The sequence below is a fragment of the Aquarana catesbeiana genome, linkage group LG03 (assembly GCF_042186555.1).
Source record: "Aquarana catesbeiana isolate 2022-GZ linkage group LG03, ASM4218655v1, whole genome shotgun sequence".
Classification (NCBI taxonomy): domain Eukaryota; kingdom Metazoa; phylum Chordata; class Amphibia; order Anura; family Ranidae; genus Aquarana; species Aquarana catesbeiana.
Genome location: NC_133326.1, coordinates 529,792,229 through 529,813,090, shown reverse-complemented (window position 1 = coordinate 529,813,090; position 20,862 = coordinate 529,792,229). Strand labels below are relative to the sequence as shown.

At 42.1% G+C, this 20,862-nt stretch overlaps 1 protein-coding gene across 4 annotated transcripts in view; it reads left to right on the top strand.

Annotated features, from left to right (window-relative positions):
• Positions 1-20,862, top strand: part of CALD1 (caldesmon 1) — a 266,015-nt gene that overhangs the window by 73,981 nt on the left and 171,172 nt on the right. For all 4 annotated transcript variants that reach the window (XM_073621277.1, XM_073621276.1, XM_073621272.1 and 1 more), the window contains exon 2: positions 13,107-13,205. The gene's annotated coding sequence lies outside the window, so the exon portion shown is untranslated. The remainder of the gene's footprint in view (positions 1-13,106; positions 13,206-20,862) is intronic.

Sequence of the window (20,862 nt, the reverse complement as noted above, 5' to 3'; positions counted from 1 at the left end):
AAAGTACAGAACTGCTTTACCTAGCAACATGAAAGTTAAAGCCAAACTACAGGCGGATATTTTTAAATGCAAGCACTGTAAGAACCTGATTTTGACTTGGTATTAGTCTTTGCATTCCCTTATACAGTGGACTTCAGGCTGGGAGAGGGAGAAGCAGCACAAGGAGCCAAGCAACTGTGCTGCAGTGCTAGCAAAGAACATAATGATATAAGGAGAAAGCAGAGTGACAGAGAGATGAGCTTATCAGTATGCTGCTTCTCCTTTCACTGTCCAGTTACTGTCTGTGGAAGAGACAAGACCCGTTAGAATTACTTAACCATTTTAGAGAAAAATCAGGGCTCTTGCCGTGCCAGACAGGGCTGTGCTGTGTGATAGAAATACGGAGAGAGCTGAGATAGAGAGGACTAAAGGTGGGCCAACATCCCTTTGTACATGAAACAGAGAACAAGGTTCCCCCTTATGGGATTTTAAAGGCCCTAGTGGTGATATAACACCCATAAGCAAAAATGCGTATTATATATAAAAATAGAAATTTATTATACTATAAAGAATTTTTAAAAATACATGACGTACAAATACTTGCTGCGAAAAGCCTAGCTAATATAATTACATGACAACATGACATAATGACTAGATGTTGTAAGGGTCCTGAGACACCGCAACATAGAATGCAGGCTTCACACCCAACGCGTTTCAGAAATTACTTCCTTTTTCAGGGGCAATCAAAAGATGCAGGCATTCATACTTGAAAAGCAAATAGATAAAGTTAAAACAAAAACAGCGTATCAAGGCATAAACAAAATAGCATTTGTCTATTTATGGAAACCAAGTCCAAGCACAGACTTACATCTTTATGGTAAAAAATCGCATATTAGCCACATACATTTAGAAATTTAAAAACAGCTGGATCCTAAACAGGGATAACCCATGCACCAGAGAACCACTCACCATCACCGGGGCTCTATCTAAGGACACCCAGCGAGCTCAGAAAGCTGAACAGCTCAGCAGGGCTGATGTGCAGCGGACAGAGTCCTTCAAAAAGGAGCAGTATGGCTGCTGAGCAAAAAAGCATATATATATATATATATAAGTTTATGTTAAACAACAATTAAGTTGTTAAAAAGAAAAAAAAATGCTACTTATGAAACATATTGAGTCAGCAGTAGATGGAAAAAGGGGGAGGGATTTTTAGCTACTAGTCTGGTGAGGTATGCAGCTTTCAAGCCAAAAGGCCTGCATGAAATATATGTATATCACACGATTGCTGTAATCAGCATAACATGGAGTTAAAGCTTTAACTATAGAGTTCAGAGAATATATATATATAAGGATTCAATAACCAAGATAAGGCATTAATGTCATTATTTTGTAGCCTACAATCTATGACTCTATGCAAGACCAATATGCTGGCCATTACAAACCAAACAAAAAGAGCAGTGTCCCTGCATTACTCACCAGAGAAAGATATGGGCTAAAGCATCCCCTGCAAGGAGGTAAAAAAAACCCCTTGCTACCAAAGAGCATATGGAAGTGACAGGACCCCTAGGCTGCACATCCTAAATACCCCATATGGGGAATTAGCCATGCCGTCACGCCGCCCAGCAGCGCATGGCGCCATACTGGGCTGGTGTGCGTTCCACCACTGGCCCCCGGGAACATGGCGCGCAGCGCGCAGCGCGCAGCGTGACCATGTCCAGGGGGGCAGAGCTGAGTCCCACGTCGCGCTCCCGCCCACGCATATGTGGGCAGAGCCAGAACGATGCGGCCAAACAAGGGTTTGCCAAGCAACCAAAGGGGCGGAATGGCCACCGTCCAGCAAAACAATCGCCCAGGATGGTAAGAAGCCACCCGCTGCAACTGCATGGGTGGCCTGGGTGCGCCGGGTGGGGGTCCAAAAGAGCCGCGGGATCGGAGCGGATGTGGGGCAGGTGACACCAGGATGGAGAAGGCTGAAAAGACATCTTAGAAGGAGTCCTAGAATGCTGCAGTAGACATGCAATCTACATTAAAACAAACACATGACCCAGAAAAACTATACAAAAAAATTAATAAATTGAATAAGTAAAAAGTGAAAAGAAAAAATATATATGAATGAAACAATAAAATGAATTACATAAAATGAAAAAAAAGGCAATTGGGGAATGACCATACAATGAAAGGAGATGAACCCAGAAAGGGGGAAAGGTCAAAACAAAACATGTTAAAGTGGGAGTCCGGCGACCAATCTTTTTTTTTTTTTTTTTTTTTTTTAGGTCATTGAGACACTTTGCTAATCCCAAAATAATACTCACAGTTTGGGTGTAATATTTCTGCCTCTGTCTGTTTTCGTACTGAAGAATAACTTTAAAAATGTGATGCTGGCTGTTTCCATCTTGCTTGTGGGCATGTGAAGCCCACAAGAATTGATTTCCTGGATGCGGTGAATGCTGTTCATTCAAAGCTTGTTCACAAGCATGATCATTGTTCCCGCACTGAATCTTGGGAAGCCTGACACTAAGCTCCCAGGAGACAGTGCGGCGCCGGGGAAAGGCAATAAACACGCCTACTCCCATGGGAGGAGAGACAGGAAGTGCCACAATAAAGTACAATATAAAGGTAATTACAGCGATAAAAAAAAATTTCGTGCGGCGTTTGAACATCTATGCAATTAACTGAAGGGGGTAAAATTAAGTTAAAAATTTGAGTGGAACCCCACTTTAAGTATTAAGATGAGGCACTGTATAGGTATGAAGTGATCCTAATTCCAATAGGGCAGAGAAGTTACTGCCCTACTGCATATGGGGTTGCTATAGTACTAAAATTGCAGACTCCTGTATCGACAGATGACCCCACATGTCTCATTTTTCCGAGCCTCCCGAGGTGAAACCCTCTAAAAAGGGTTTGAAATTGGTTCCAATCGACGCCCCCCACCCCTATACTCTACTCTATCCATATCCCCAGTATTCTATCCAATATAAGAAATTGAATCCGGGTGAATTTTTCATTGTGGGTATCCCTGACATGTCTCCCCCACGGTAAATCTGGGTTGCATGCAAACTCCTGTGCTGTGTGATAGAGGTGTGTAAATCTTAGGACTGGATTGAGAGAAATACAAATCTTTGGAAGGCAAAACAACTCCTTTATGTATATTTATTTAAAGAAGTTGCGTACAGATGAGCATAAGATGTAGAGATACAAAATACCAGCTATATGGCAAGCCACAATGGCTTTCTAACAGAACAAGTACATTATCAGAGAAACAGCATGTAGTATGTATCCCACCCTAACCAAAGGCTTAACAACACCAACCAGACAGACCCCATAGTTCCATGTCTGAGCAATCTTTCCATTAAATAGAAGCACAACTTGAAATGGAACCCCATATCTGGGACCATAAAAAGAACAAATAATAGACTGAGCCAGGAAGAGAAAAGGGAGGAATAAAAAAATAAAAAAAGAGAAGGAGGAGGGGAGATGGAAAACAAAAATGGGGGGTGGTAGGAGGATATGTTAGGAGGGAGGGCAGAGGGGGAGGAACTGTCCCTCCGCTGCAAGGACCAAGCCATTTTCCTTAGAACTCTGTCTAAATTTTTCTTCCTTGCCCTGTAGGGCTGCAGTAATACTTTGCATGGAGTTGATCTCTGCCGTCTTACCCAGCCACATCGAGAGTGTAGGGGGGGGATTCTTGCTTCCACAATGCTGTTATACAGGCCTTGGCCGCATTCAAGAGATAGATCAACATGGAGTGTTTATATCTCTTTATCGGGAGATCAAAGAGGTGTAAAAGGTACTTGGCTGGATCTAAGCCCAGATCAAAGTCAGTTAGCCGTCTAATATTGTCTCTCACTTGAGTCCAGAACCTTCCAGTCCAAAAAATGTGTAACATAGATCCATCATCCTCTCTTCAACGTCAACAAATTCTCACAGAGTCTGGATATATTTTTCCCTCATGTATTCTATCTGTGTATTTAGCTGCTGCCTGGAGATCAGCTTTTAGATACTTTTTTCCCACTTTAATACTGTTGACACACTATATACAACTAGAACAACATGTCAAGAAAAAACTTTTTATTGCTTTCTGTATTCTCAGTTGGAAGGTTTAACCTAGTTTCCTGTTTGTCATCAGGATAGACATCTAGAGGAAATCAAAAGTTTCATGGTAGTCATTTAAAGAGGAGGTCAATTTGTTCTTGTGGGATTTTCCCTAAATTTTTGTAGTCTCTCCAGGAGAGAAAGTGAGGAGTAATCCTACCAAGAGGAACATGGGCAGCAATAAAACCATATAAAGATGCTGGTTCTTCCCTATTACATGCATATCTAAAAAAAATAAAGGGATTGACACCAATTCCAGGGCCTTAAAATTGGCAGCAGTGCAAAAAATGGACAAAGCACAGGTTTGCTTTAAAAAGACCCAGTCACCTTGCACATTCAGAGTGATAGGGTTTGTGTAAAGCCCACCCCAACCACCTTTAACTCACCTCTCCAGTCTTCCCTGCGACTCCTTCCTTTAGTGCAGCCATCACGAAAATCCCCACTGTTGTCTAGGGTCGGAGCTGAGACTGAGCCATGACATCCCCAGATAGGCCTTAGTACTGAATCATGGAAGGAGGTGACATGTTTCTCCGTACCAGAAGCACCAAGTATTTTGTAGCAGCAGCTATAGATCAAGCAGTGGCAGAGAAGCACAGTAAAGATGAGTATAAACTGGTTTGGGGTTAGACTTTTACAGACCTTGTTACTTTACCCTGAAAAGGCAAGGTGACAGGTTCTCTTTGTAAAAAAGTATTTTATCAGACAGACTGGAAAATCCTGCACATTTTTAGAGTGATGTTCTGTCTGTGGAAGCCTTTCTAGCCTGTTAAACATTGAACATTATACACTTAGCTTCCTTTTCAGTGTTTAATAAACTGAAAGGTTTCAAATACATCCCTAATTTGTTGGTTTTGGCAGCACTAGACAATGCGATAATAGCACACCATGTTTAGTCTTCTGATAAACGCAATTGTTTATGTTCAGTCTTAGTAGCCATTTTGTTGAAGATCACGTAGGGCAGGATGCAACATGTCTGTTACACTGTCCATATAATCCTTCTTTATCATGCAGTTTGATCTACAGAAGAATTCCTGCTACCCATTAACATTCAGCAACTTTCAATCTGCCATTTCAGCATCTGGGACTTCTTCCTGATTCATGCCACTTAAGATGCAAGAATCTATGTGTTGTGAAATCTGTCAGGTTGGTTTTGGATATGGGCTTATCCTGATATGTTTTTAAACTCCTACAAGTTCTAATGAGCTTGCAAAATAGCAATCTGACAAATTAGTGAAAACATCTGGACTAATTTAAAGGGTCACTACATACAAACATTATACTTTTTTTTTTGGTAGCTGCTCAGAAGCTAAGCATCTAACAATTTGGGGTTGAAGACCCTCTTTAGGGTCCATGCACACTGGGCTTAAAAATGCTGCTTTTACAGAAGTTTTGCATTTATTTCTCCTGCCTGCTGAAGCAGTTCAATGTCATCCTATGTGTCTATGCACATTACGACGTTTAGAAGCACATTTCAAGAGGTGAGTTTAGAGGCAAAAAAAAAAAACATCACAAGTGCATTTTTGAAAGGAGTTTTGAAGCAGAAAAAACACGCACCTAAATGCGGTGTTTAGGAGCATTTGGTGTTTTCAAGTGTACATTGATTATAGTGAAAAATGACCAGAAGGGAATGTTTCAGAAAAAAAATGCTTATAAAAGCAAATAGCCATAAACTCTTCTAAACTCTTGTGCAATACGAGCTACTTTGAGCGTTTTTATGGCCCTTTTTCTGCCAGAAGCTCTGGCATTTTCTTTTGCCCCTAGTGTGCATTGACCCTTAAAGAATTTTCCAAGTATAGATTTTTTCATACATAATTACATTGGTCCAGTTTTCTCTGATTGGTCGAGGTGAAATCCAAAGTCTTTTGCCAATCTACTCCATACCTCCCAGACAAAATCTTTTGGTGCTACAGGGGGTAATATGATCCGATGGACCTGTCACAGGCACTCGAAAAGAGTGACGGCTATGCCCCCCAGCCATTCATAGAAGCTGTACTGTCAATGAAAAGTCCTCTATGAATGCATTCACCCGCCTATCCTCCATTCATAGAGTGCTTTTTCATTGATGGGAGCTATAGCACAGCTTCTATGAATGGAAGGGGGGTGAAAAAGGTGGGCATAGTCTTCACTCTTAACAAGGGGACACTTCGCATTGAATGTGAGTCCCTTGTGCTGATTAAAAAAAAACACCTTAACCTAATCCTAAAACTTGAGGAATAGCCTTCCTCTAAAGAATATCCCTGAGGGCATAAATGTGAAAGGCAAAGTATCAGTCAATGATGTGCAACTGAGTTCACTGTGTAACACAGGAGGTCTTTCCTCTTAGCTACTGGGTAGTCACCTTGCCTTGCTGGGTGACTGCCTGGCCCATATTTTATTGCCCATGCAATACCCTCTTCATTCTCTAGCACACAGGTTCTTTTATAGCTCCACTGGGGACAAGGCATCATGTCCCTGCTCTTCCTTAAAACTTTACTGTGACTTGAATGGAAATAAATAATACGTGATCCGAAAATTAGGCACATACCTGAACATAGTAAAACAAAGTTCCAATGTCATTCCCTTAAAGATCTCTGCGAGTCACTAGTTGGGGCACAAATTTTGTCTCTGCATCCTCATAGTGTAATCTCTCACATCTCCTTCTACCATCTTCCAGTTACCCCCTTGAGGAACACGTTTCATATTTTATGTTCCCCTAGGCTAGTAGACTCTCTTTGCAGTTGCATGGTAAGGTCTAAGTGTCCTACAGCTCCAGAGGACAGGTGTTCTCTCTCTGACTGCCTCTGCAGAGCTCCTTGAGCCAGTGTTCTTACTTCTAATTGGAAGAAATTTCCTTCAGGAAAACACAGGACTTTACATATGTTACCACTGACATCAATGATCTTTTCAGCCAATTGTAAGGGGGTCTTCCCACTGAACACTAGGAATGCGCTCAGGCGAGTTCAGATCCTGGCTGCGGGGTGGGGAATGCCTTTACCATCTAAGATTGGCCCAGTACAGTGACAGCTTCCTGGTAGGGTTGCTCAGGTGGGTTTGGACTAGGCTCAAAACACACCTGAGCTCATCTCTACTGACAACCAGTGTAATGGAGTTCTTCTCCACCAACTACCAATCTAAGGGGGACCTTCTCCACTGATCACCAATGTATGAAAGCACTCCAGTAAACAATCAATGTAAAGGGATATTTTTCTATTGACCACCAACGTAGGGTTCATGTAAGGGAACACTATAATTTAAGTGGTCAGAGTTTCTGCCTAGCAGCACTAGGGTTGTCGGTTTGAATCCCAATCCATGACACTACCCGCCTGGAGTTTGCATGTTCCTTCTGTGCCTGCATGGGTTTCCTCCCACTCTCTAAAGATATGCTGGTATATACAATATGAATGAATGTGAGTTAGGAACCTTAGATTGTAAGCTCCTTGAGGGCGGGGACTGTTGTAAATGTATATTGTGGAGTGAAATAGGGCCAAAATGCTGTTTTCTTCAGTTAAAGGTTCTTAAAGGGACCCCTTCAAGTCTATAAAGATTTGCCTGCCTAAACTGCTTGGACCTAGAAGAAGGTGGTAGAAAAACTAAAGGCAAGACATTTTTATTTTTATTTTGTAGAGAGTGGAGAGTAATTAGAACACCTGTCAGGTTTTATTGCTGTCTGTGCCTCTGTTAGGGAGATTCACTCTCTTTTTTTGTACTAATAATCGTTATCATTGAAAGTAAAAGCAAAAACAAAAAAACAAACTTTGGGTTGTCCCCAGAATAGTAATGGAGGGGCAATCTTCCAATAGGGACACAAATTCTGGTGACACCACAGGATTCTCTCACTTTGGAGGGATTTCCTCTCACTTCCTGTTTTGGCTATGGGACAAGCAGTGAAGGTAAATCTCCCCAATGAGACACAGGTGGCAAAAAACATGACACTTTCCTTACTCTATTCAAAAATGAAACAAAAATTTGCCTTTAGTGGCTCTTTAACTGATAGTGTTAATAAAATCATATCAGACAGTACTCAACTGTATTATTGCAAGTGCACTAGTACAACTACAATCACACTTGAAAACCGCCTAACATACATTTATGTTACGGCTTTCAATTTTTATACTGGGATGATGCCTGCAGCTACAGGCATCATCCTGGTATTGTTTTTTTTTCTAGAGGCGATCAGCTTTTTTTGTAAAAGCCATCTTAGCATCTCCTTGCTCCCCTTTCTATGCAAACTCCTTGAACGTCTGATCTACAGCCACCTTGCCAAGAATAGCCTTCTTGATCCCCTTCAGTCTGGATTTTGTCCCCAACACACAGAAACTGCTCTCCTAAAACTAACAAACAATCTACTAACGGCCAAAACCACTATTCTGTCCTCCTACTGGACCTTTCTGCTGCCTTTGATACGGTTGACCACCCCCTTCTCCTCCAAAAACTCCACGCTGTTGGTCTCTGTGACTGTACTCTTCGCTGGTTTTCTTCCTACTTATCCAACCACACCTTTAGCGTTACTTAGAATTCTACTTCCTCCTTTTCTCTTCCTTTCTCTGTTGGGGTCCCCCAAGTTTCTGTTCTTGGGCCTCTCCTATTTTCAATCTACACCTCCTCCGTGGGTCAGCTGATAGCCTCCCATGGCTTCAAATACCATCTCTACGCTGATGACACCCAAATCTTTTTCTCTACCCCTCAGCTCACTCCCTCACTCTCCTCATGTATCACTAATTTACTAACAGATATATCAGTCTGGATGTCACACCACTTCCTCAAACTCAATCTATCCAAAACCTAACTTTTAATCACCCCATGCACCTTCCCCTGATCTCTATGTCAAAATCGATGGCACAACTCTCAGCCCATCCCCACATGCCAAGGTCCTAGGTGTAGTCCTGGACTCTGAACTCTCTTTTAAGCCCCACGTCCTATCACTGTCCAAATCTTGCCATCTCAACCTCCACAACATCTCCAAAATACACCTCTTTCTAACCAATGACAAAACAAAGCTCTTAATTCACGCCCTGGTCAGCTCTCACTTCGATTACTCGACTAATCCCTACTCATTGGCTTACCTCTACATAGGCTACCCCCCTTCAATCCATCATGAATGCTGCTGCCAGACTCATCCACCTTACTAATCACTCTGTGTCTGCTACTCCTCTCTGCCAATCCCTCCATTGGCTCCCGCTCACTGAACAAATTAAATTCAGAATACTAACAACAACTTACAAAGCCAATCACAATTTAGCCCCCAGCTACATCACGAGCCTAGTCTCAAAATACCAACTTAATTGTTCTCTTTGTTCCTCTCAAGACCTCCTGCTCTCTATCTCCCTCGTCACGTCCTCCTTCGCACGCCTCCAGGACTTTTCCAGAGCCTCTCCAATCCTATGGAACTGCTTACCCCAACCTGTCTGATTATTTCCTACTCTATTAGCTTTTAGACGATCCCTGAAAACCCTCCTCTTCAGAGAAGCCTATCCTACCCACACCTAACAACTGCATTTTCATTTTCTCCATCAGTTCATCCCCCACAGTTATTACCTTTTGTTTCACTTGACCCTCCCTTCTAGATTGTAAGCTCTAACGAGCAGGGCCCTCTGATTCCTCCTCTATTGAATTGTATTGTAACTGGACTGTCTGCCCTCATGTTGCAAAGCGCTGCACAAACTGTTGGCACTAAATAAATCCTGTATAATAATAATAATAATTAGCCACTGGATTGTTTTTACAGTAGGGAGGGATTGCCTCCCTCCCACTGCCCGCTGGTGCCTCTCTGGGATCTATGTCCCCCTGGAGATCCCAGAACTGAAGCCGGCGGTTCCGTATGAACTCTGTGGTCTGGGATGAAACCAGATTTCCAGATTCAAGTTTCCCTGGATGTAACTAGCACCATTCTTAAATGGGCAAAGCATCTGAACACACTGATCTTAGTGCAATCAGTTGCTTTTAGGGCAGAGGAGACAGATCTCTCCATAAAGAGTACCTGTCATTGCCTAGTGCTCTGACAAGTGATGTTTACATTCATTGTGACAGCAATAAAAGTTCTAAAACATTTTCTTTAAATAAACAATGTAAAAAAATAAATACAATTTTTTTAAAAAGTGCCCTGTCCCCCGTGCTTGCATGCAAAGGTGAACGCACATGTTGATCCTGCGCACATAGGTAAACAGTGATCGCACCACACTTGTGAGTTATCGCCGTGAATGTCAGATTGAGAGCATTAATTCTAGCACCAGGCCTCCTCTGAAACTCTAAACTGGTAACCTGAAAATGCTTATAATGCGCAAGATTTTTATATATCATAGTTTGGAGCTATTCCACAAGCGCTTGTGATTTTAAACCGTATCATGTTTGTAGTTATTTACTCACTCATTTACTCACTCATTTACACCATATTTTACCCAAAAGAATGGGTATTATAATGTGTTTGTGTGCATTCAAATTCATTAAAGTGTATTTTTTCCCAAAAAAATTGCATTTGAAAAACCGCTGTGCAAATAGCGTGTGACATAAAAAACTTCAAAACCCACCAATTTTTTCTCGAGGGCCTCTGCTAAAATATATATATATATATATATATATATATATATATATATATATATATACAGGGCTTTTTTGCAGCTGGAACTTGGTGGAACTCAGTTCCACCACCTCTGGCTCAGGCCCTCTGCTCCCTGCTGACCACTATTACTTGAAAACACAAAAGTCCAGCTTCTATGCTTACAAGTGACAGCTTGTTCCCCAATGGCTCCCACAGATCAGATCCAGTGAAGGATGGGGACAAGGGAGATGCAGTTACAGGGGGTGCAGTGCAAATGCCAAAATCATCACTGGATGATCTCCCCGCAAGTGAGAGAGGTGGAGCCAACTACAGTATGCAGGGAGGTACTAGGTACTAGAGCTGGCTGGGTGCTTCAGCTTAATACAACAACAAAAATAGGGCATGTGGAAGATGGTGGAGCTTTTAAGGAGATGGGGAGAAGATGGGGGCAGTAGAGGGGGGTTGCATGCAGACGTCACAGATGAAGAGGGGTAAACGTGAGATGTGGATGGGGGATGTAGAGGTAAGCAGCTGTGGAAGAAAGCTGATATCTGCACTTTGTGTAGCACACTGCTAAACTCTGCACTCTGTATGCAGCACACCCCTGAACTCTGCAGTCTGTGTGTAACCCCCTCCCTGAACTCTGCACTCTGTACATAATGCACTCTGGTATTTAATGACCCTGTTAAGACCCTCCCACTGTTTGTGAAATTTGACCACACCCACTATTTGATGTAGTTCTCATGGTGTGTGTAAGGGATGGGGGTCGTGATTGAGTTCCTGTACCTATTTTTCGAGGTCCATAAATATTGGGACATCGACACAATTCTAATCTTTTTGGCTCTATACACCACCACAATGTGTTATTCCCTCATTATCCCATTTACAAGGAGCAGATAAAAGGTCCAGAGTTAATTTCAAGTGTGCTATTTGCATTTGGAATCTGCTGCTGTCAACTCTAAATATGAGATCCAAAGAGTTGTCACTATCAGTGAAGCAAGCCATCATTAGGCTGAAAAAACAAAACAAACCCATCAGAGAGATAGCAGAAACATTAGGTGTGGCCAAATCAACTGTTTGGAACATCCTTAAAAAGAAAGAATGCACCGGTGAGCTCTTCACAACAGTTGGCCAGATCAAGAACACTCTCCAGGAGGTAGGTGTATGTGTGTCAAAGTCAACAATCAAGAGAAGACTTCACCAGAGTGAATACAGAGGGTTCACCACAAGATGTAAACCATTGGTGAGCCTCAAAAACAGGAAGGCCAGATTAGAGTTTGCCAAACAACATCTAAAAAACCTTCACAGTTCTGGAACAACATCCTATGGACAGATGAGACCAAGATCAACTTGTGATGGGAAGAGAAGAGTATGGAGAAGGAAAGGAACTGCTCATGATGCAAAGCATACCACCTCATCAGTGAAGCATGGTGGTGGTAGTGTCATGGCGTGGGTATGTATGGCTGCCAATGGAACCGGTTCTCTTGTATTCATTGATGATGTGACTGTTGACAAAAGCAGCAGGGTGAATTCTGAAGTGTTTTGGGCAATATTATCTGCTCATATTCAGCAAAATGCTTCAGAATTCATTGGACGGCGCTTCACAGTGCAGATGGACAATGACCCGAAGCATACTGCGAAAGCAACCAAAGAGTTTTTTAAGGGAAAGAAGTGGAATGTTATGCAATGGCCAAGTCAATCACCTGACCTGAATCTGATTGAGCATGCATTTCACTCGCTGAAGACAAAGCTGAAGGGAAAATGCCCCAAGAACAAGCAGGAACTGAAGACAGTTGCAGTAGAGACCTGGCAGAGCATCACCAGGGATGAAACCCAGCGTCTGGTGATGTCTATGCGTTCCAGACTTCGGGCTGTAATAGACTGCAAAGGATTTGCAACCAAGTATTAAAAAGTGAAAGTTTGATGGATGATTGTTAATGTGTCCCATTACTTTTGGTCCCTTAAAAAGTGGAAGGCACATATACAAACTGTTGTAATTCCTATACCGTTCACCTGATTTGGATGTAAATACCCTCAAATTAAAGCTGAAAGTCTGCAGTTAAAGCACATCTTGTTCATTTCATTTCAAATCCATTGTGGTGGTGTATAGAGCCAAAAAGATTACAATTGTGTTGATGTCCCAATATTTATGGACCTGACTATATATATATATATATATATATATATATATATATATATATATATATATATATAATGTTTGGGGTCCTAAGAAATTTTCTAGCAAAAAATACAGATTTTTAAATGTAAAAAAAAAAGTACCAGGCTTGGTATAAAGTAATTTTAGGACAGCAAAGAAGTTTTTGTTGCAGAAAAGGCATAAAATGTATTCTGTCGTAAAATCCTACCCACTAACATTTTTACGTTTTCAGATCTAATCCTGCTTTAAGGTTAACAAGTTGACTTTCTTTATTTGTGATGATGCTTGGATGACATTACACATTCAATGGGTGAATTGTCTCAAGTTGCACTATAACTTTTGTCTCTCCTGTTTTTTTTGCAGTGCACAACCAACACGACTCTGTATGTCTGACTGCTAAGCATCTGCTACATTTGACTGATAGGACCTGAGCCTAGATCCTGTTTATCCCATTGCTTTCATGTAAGTACGATTAAAGTTATTCACTTTGAACTACGATTGGCTTTCATTTTTTGATGCGCTAATCCTTCAAAATATTAGGATATCTGCCTCGAAAACGGTGAGGGGGTTATTCTATGGAATCACTGAAATATTTGATGTTATCTGGGCAGTATGTTAAGCGTGACCTCTCTACATTTTTCAATGTTTGTGGAGTTTCAGACACGCAACGGAATATTTTTAATGCTTCGCCAAAATATGTAATTCAATTTAGCCCACTTAGCAGATGAGGAGATACAGATTGTTCTCTATATACACTATATTGTCAAAAGTATTGGGACGCCTGCCTTTACACACACATGAACTTTAATGGCATCCCAGTCTTCGACCCCATACACACTATACAACTTTTGTTGTCTGATTTCCTTTAGATTTATCAAAACCATGTAGTGCAAAGACCTGCCTGATTGCATACAAATTGAAAGTGTTTAGGTTTGACCTCATATTATATGGTTTTGGTAAATCTAAGGCTGCTTCCACACTGGGGCGGGCAGGCGTTGACGGTAAAACATCGCTAGTTTTAGCGGCGCTTTACCGTCGTTCTAGCGGCGCTTTTCGTCCGCTAGCGGGGCACTTTTAACCCCCGACAGCAGCCGAATAAAGGGTTAAATGTGCCCGCGCTTTGCAGGCGCTTTGGCAGCGGTGCCCATTCATTTCAATGGGCAGGAGTGGTGGAGGAGCGGTGTATACACCGCTCCTCCACCGCCCTAAAGATGCTGCTTGCAGGACTTTTTTTTAATGTCCTGCCAGCGCATCGCCCCAGTGTGAAAGCACTCGAGCTTTCACACTGGGACTGCAGGGGAGGTGCTTTTTAGGCGCATTACAGGAGCTATTTTTAGCGCAAAAGCACATGAAAAACTCCCCAGTGTGAAAGGGGTCAAAATCCAAAATTTACAGAAAATTGTATAGTGTGTATCCAGCTTAAGACCGTAGGGTTCAATATTGAGTTGGCCCACCCTTTGCAGCTATAACAGCTTCAACTCTTCTGGGAAGGCTGTCCACAAGGTTTAGGAGTGTGTCTATGGGAATATTTGACCATTCTTCCAAAAGCGCATTTGTGAGGTCAGGCACTGACTGATGTTGGACAAGAAGGCCTGGTTCGCAGTCTCCACTCTAATTCCTCCCAAAGGTCTTCTATTGGTTTGAGGTCAGGACTCTGTGCAGGCCAGCCAAATCAAATTCAGTTAAGCCGGCCATTGACAGAATGTTTTTCTTTCCTGCAACCATGGGTTTTAGGAAAGAAAATAGCTCAAATCCCTCATCAACACAGACAGTGTTGATGGGGTGAAGTATCTCCTGCGGATGTAAAATCCATCAGGCTGATTGTACCCAAATTGATCGATCAAACAACTTGGGTACATTCAGTCTGCCCATACATACATGGTTTGAATCTTGGCTAGTTCCTGATGAACCTGCCAAGATTCTAACCGTCTATGGCCAGCTTAGCCAGCTTAGCTTACACTGCTTGCAATAATTTGTACTTTTTAAATCTGCCTGAAGGTCAGCTTATAGGTTCACTAGATATAAACTATATTGTCAAAAGTATTGGGACACATGCCTTTACACGCACATGAACTTTAATGGCATCCCAGTCTTAGTCCGTAGGGTTCAATATTGAGTTGGCCCTCCCTTTGCAGCTATAACCGCTTCAAATCTTCTAGGAAGGCTGTCCAGGTTTAGGAGTGTGTCTATGGAAATGTTTGACCATTCTTCTAGAAGCGCATTTGTGAGGTCAGGAACTAATGTTTGACTAGAAGGCCTGGCTCGCAGTCTCCACTCTAATTCATCTCAAAGGTGTTCTATCGGGTTGAGGTCAGGACTCTGTGCAGGCCAGTCAAGTTTCTCCACCCCAAACACGCTCATCCATGTCTTTATGGACCTTGCTTTGTGCACTTGTCCAAATCATTTGGTGGAAGGGGAATTATGGTGTGGGGTTGTTTTTCAGGGGTTGGGCTTTGCCCCTTAGTTCCAGTGAAGGGAACTCCTAAGGTTTCAGCATACCAAGACATTTTGGACAACTTCATGCTCCCAACTTTGTGGGAACAGTTTGGGGATGGCCCTTCCTTGTTCCAACATGACTGCGCACCAGTGCACAAAGAAGGTCCATAAAGACATGGTTGACCGAGTTTGAGGTGGAGGAACTTGATTGGTCTGCACAGAGTTCTGACCTCAACCCACTAGCAATATAGCCACTAGCAATGATCACTGTCTTCTCCCTGCCCCCCTCGATGGGAGAACACAATGGCTCAGCGGGAGAGATTCCCCCATCAATACTGTTTGTGTTGATGGGGGATTATTTTCTTTCCTAAAACCCATGGTTGCAGGAGAGAAAAACATTCCGTCTATGGCCGGCCTAACTGAATTTGGCTTGGTATCAGCCATTATCAGTTCTGGTATAGCAGAGCTCAGACTTGGGAAGGGAAAAGCACCACAAGGAGCCAGCCAGGTCTGTTTCAGTCCAAGAAGCATTCTGATAAGAGGAAAGATTAGAGTGACAGAGAGATGAGCTCATCATTGTGCTGCTTCTCCATTCACTTTCCAGTCACAGAACAGGAGAGGAGAGACCTGTAAGTGAAAGTGAAACTTCAACAGAAAAAGATCAGATCCCCTTCCCAGTTGTAATCAGTTCTCCAGCATGCACGTCTAACAGAAGCCAACCAAATGGCTGGCTTCTATCGGACAGATCAACATACACAGGGGTCGAATGTCGGCCTTTTTTTTAAAATGGCATTCATCCCATGTGTACCTGGCTTTAAAAAGCAGCTCTTTGTGTGTTTTCATTGCACCACATCACTTATAATTTTAGAAAATCTATATGTCATAATGTTCATGAATGTGCTTTTTTTTTATAATGTCCTAGGTTCTAGTCTTCTGCCATTGTACTAAACAAAGAATTTTAATTCCTGTCTGTATTACTGTTGTGGAGCTCACTCACTAACTTAAAGAGGAGCTCCAGGCTCCCCTCAAAAAAATTTAAAGCTAGCAGCAACAAATACTGTAGCTGCTGACTTTTAATATAAGGACACTTACCTGTCCAGGGATCCAGTGATGTCCTCACCTGAGCCAATTCTTCAGTCAGCTTTGAGTGCAGGCACTGGCATCATAAGTATTGGAAACAGGCAGTGAAGCCTTGCAGCTTCACAGCCGGTTTCCTACTGCACATGTGCGAATCGCACTGCACTTTGTGATTGGTCCTGTAGTCTTCTGGGACCTGTAGGCTGTGGTGGGTAGGAGGAGGGGGCCAAACTTCCATCTCAGATTGCCGTGGCGCATCTAACTGGAAGTGGGAGCGGGTACCTGTCAAAGCCAGATACTTACTCCCTCTTCCCCCCAAATGTGGCAGTGAAGTTCCCCCCTTTTGTGTGAAGTTCAGTTTTAAGTGGCCCATCGTGTAGTCACTTTTTTTTTTCGCTCAACCCAATGCCCCCATCCACACGTTCGATGCGGACAGGGGAATCTTCCTCACTGAGTCATTGTTTTCTGACAGGAAGGATACTCCCCCATCATCAGAATACAATGACTAGTGCTGCTGGCTATAGTCTGTGGTGCTGATAGAATGGAAAAATACGACTGGTTGTACAGACGTTGATAGGTACACCCAACCTGCCCATACATGAATCAAAATTCAGCCATTCCCTGCTGAACCAGACAAATTTTGATCCATGTATGGCTGGCTTAAACCTGGATGGCAATACAAGTCTGACAGTGGTCCTTACTGCCTCCACTGTATTCAAAACAAAAACATAAAAAAGTTTTGGCTGGACATAAACTTTAAGGATTTGTTCACACCAGCAGCAGTAAGGTATGCTGTGCATAATGCATGGTTCTGGTGTGTATTGTATGGGAAAGCTGTGATGCATGCTTACAATGCATCATGCTGTTTTGTTTTTTTTTTTAACTTTATTGAAATGTCACAAAATGACATTTCATTCAACGTGCTGTCATGTACTGTGTAAAACTGAAGACATGCTGCATTTTACACGGCACACACAACTGCACTTGTATAATCATAGAGCGCAATTGTTTTCTATGTATCATTGTGTTGAGCCTGCAATGCAGATCATGGTGTGAACAAGCCCTAAAAGGAACAGCTGTTCATAACAGTTATAATGTAACTTGCAGCTTGATACTTTTATTTCTTCTTGCCTCTTAAAAATGAAACGGTCCATTATTGCTTCTTCCTATATTTCATAGTAACAAGCGACCATTAAATATTGCCACACAGGGCAATAATCCCATTCCAAGCATCGTTAATCTTTCTTGTAAATATGTGAAGGGGCTATAACCTGTTAGGAATTAGATTTAAACTTGTGATGGCTTTTGCCAGACACTCCAAACAAATTAACTGTCATTTTCACATTCCTGCTACTTTTTGGAGAAAGGCGAAGAGGCCACATAGTTCGCATAGCTAAATCTGCAGCGGCTGGACAAAAGGGGCAGAGCCACAGCGCAACCCAAAGCCTGCAAATTTCCTTTGTTTCTGTATGTTCTGGGATGTCTGCGAGAAAATATTCTACATAGGGTGACCTAAAAGCATTGTAAGCAAGCATATTAAAGTGGAGCTGAACTGAAAAAGTGAAGGTTTGCTTTTCTTGAAACACTAGAAATGTCCATTTTGCCTAAACGGTAAACTGAAAATATACCTCTTGTCTTAAATTCCTCCTGAAAAATAGCAGTGCATTTTCTGTTTTGCCTAGGCACTCCTGTTTTGTAGCTATTAAGTTGTATGTCGGCAGTGTGAGATCATCTAAGGCAATGTTGGCTCTGACTGTTAAACTGGCCATACATAGATGGAAATTCAGCCGGTTCAGCAGGGACCAGCCGAATTTCAATCCAAGTATGGCAGGCTGATTGTACCCAAGTCAATCCATTGAAACAACTTGGGCTCAGTAAGTCCGTTGAATTTTTGGCATGCTATTACTGCTGTGCAATCATTGTGTTCTGCCAGCCAGTGGGCTCCCCTTCACCCCCCCAGCGCTGTGGGAGGGAAATTAAGCAATTTTCTTTCCCTCCACCTGTGATTCTCTTTGTTTGATTGGACGCTGTATCAAAGAACCTGCAGTGTAAGGATCTTCCTGCTTCTGCTTCATCCATTCTGTGGATCTGTGCTTCCTCCACCTCTCCTGCTGCTTCCTGAATATTATCATTTTACATATGTAGAACATTGTACGTATATTGCATTACATATGTCTGTTTTGCATTTTCATTTTCAACCAGCAGGTGGCACCCCAGTTACCTTTTCACATGCTTTTCAGGTAGTTCCTATGCGATTCGTGTAAAAATGCCTGTTCCTTTTAGAAATGAATTGATCAAGCTGACAGTTACACTAAATAAGATAAATGAGTCACCCACTCTACCTTTTAACTTTTGTTGTGCACCTTCTTTGAATAAAAGATACAAAAAGCCACATTTCTGCAGGTAATTACTCAAAAATTGAAGGCTAAATTTACAAAATAAAATCACGTTTGACAGGATTCCACTCTACTCTTCAACACTGTGATCTCATTTCACATATGACAGTTTTTTTAAATACAAATTTAATTCTAGGATAAATGGTTTTCAAACATTGAGAGATTTTACATTTGTAGCTTTGAAAACGATGTCCTTATTGAGCTAAAAAAAAAAAGTCTCTTTATTCTCCCAGTTCACATATGGTTTTAATCTAAATTTTGTTTACGCAACTTTTTTTTTTTTTTTTGACCTGAATCCATGTTGTTACTATTAAAACTTTTAACATATTTTTGTTCATGTTCAGACACAACTGTGGCGGTAGGTAAAAAAACAACATTCCTCAGAAGCCCCCTCCGCTTTCCCATACCACGCCATTTTCTCAGGGGTGTCTACATTACCCACCTTCAAAGTATTTTCAGCGGTGGGAAGAAATGGCTTTGGTTTTGCTCAGAGGATGTCTTTTTTTTTTAAGTTTGGTCTTGTTTCATACTTTTGTTTATAAGTACATCACAATATTCAGCAAAGCGAAGAGAAGGCTGATGTCCTGTCAAACAAGTTTTATTCCTGAAAGCCACGCAGATGATGATTTTAGACAAGGGAGTTCTTCCAAAAAAAAAAAATGTTCGCTGTAACCTTTTTGACAGAGGAGCCCAGGTTTTCGTAAAAATGATGGAATGTGTTTTTCTAAGTTGTAACAATTTCAGAGTTTGTTTCCTTGGCATGTAAAAACAAATACACAATTTCTGTAAGAAACACGGGGGGGTGATTTGAAAAAGGCATACGCAACACATTTCTGGTGATGTATATGTAATTAGAAGCCTTGTGCTAAATTCATGATTTTATTGGTAGCACCGATGCATGAGATAAATTCAAGAAGTTCTTATTTGCAACACTTTAATTGTATGAAATACCGCCATTTGATGATAGGGAAAGTGGAGGTAAATAATTCCTCTTCCATGTTGGAAAAAATTGTTGATTGTGTCACATCTTTGTGGCAATTCTGTGACAAATTGTGTCTAAGTTTCTTTGGAAATACCATTTGAAATGTTTCCAATTTTTCCAAATAGTTTCTCTGCATGTACAACTCTGTAACTTTCTAGGAGAGTGTTTGCAACAGTTTTGTCTGAGTTGGAACAGATTCATAAAACCCTTGTGCTTGTTCACACAGGGGTGGCTTCAAAATCGTCTGACTCTGAAGCCGCCCCGTACTGCGCGGCTTCAGCACGGCTTGCAAAACGACTTCTGTATAGAAGTCAACGCAAGCCGCTCTGAAGTAGGGATGAGCTTCGTGTTCGAGTCGAACCCATGTTCGACTCGAACATCGGCTGTTCGATCGTTCGCCGAATTGCGAACGTTATGGGCCGTTCGCGCTAAATTCGTGTGGCGCGTCACGGCCCATAATTCACTGCGGCATCGCAGTGCATTGCTGGCTGATGATTGGCCAAGCATGCACTATGACCCGCATGCTTGGCCAATCACAGCGCTGTCAGTAGAGAGAGCTGTAATTGGCCAAAGCCAGGGTGGCTTTGGCCAATTACGGCTCAGGGCATTTAGTACACACCCCACACTATATAAGGCCGCCTGCACGGCGGCCCTGTGTAGTGTGTGTTCCGGTGTGCTGAGAGATAGAGAGAGAGAGAGACAGTGTCATTTGATTTGAGTTAGATAGATTAGGCAGAACAGTCAGTCAGTTAGCTGCACTTACAGTGTATTGTGTATATATATGCATCCCAGGTGTTGCATATATATATATACACTGTATTCAGTTTAGCTAGATCCGTTCCTGTTATCTTCTATCTAGACTATTTACATTTAATGCAGTGCGTCCTGCTCACAGTGTTCAGCTAGATCCGTTCCTGTTATCTTCTAGACTATTTACATTTAGTGCAGTGCGTCCTGCTCACAGTGTTCAGCTAGATCCGTTCCTGCTATTTACATTTAGTGCAGTGCGTCCTGCTCACAGTGTTCAGCTAGATCCGTTCCTGTTAAATTCCTACTGACCGGCAGGCTTGTCTGGTTACAGTATATAAAGCTACCTGAAGAAAATTACAGGTGTTCTATTTGATCCTATTAGTACCACGGTCAGGCAGCTAGACTATTTACATTTAGTACAGTGCGTCCTGCTCACAGTGTTCAGCTAGATCCGTTCCTGTTATCTTCCTACTGACAG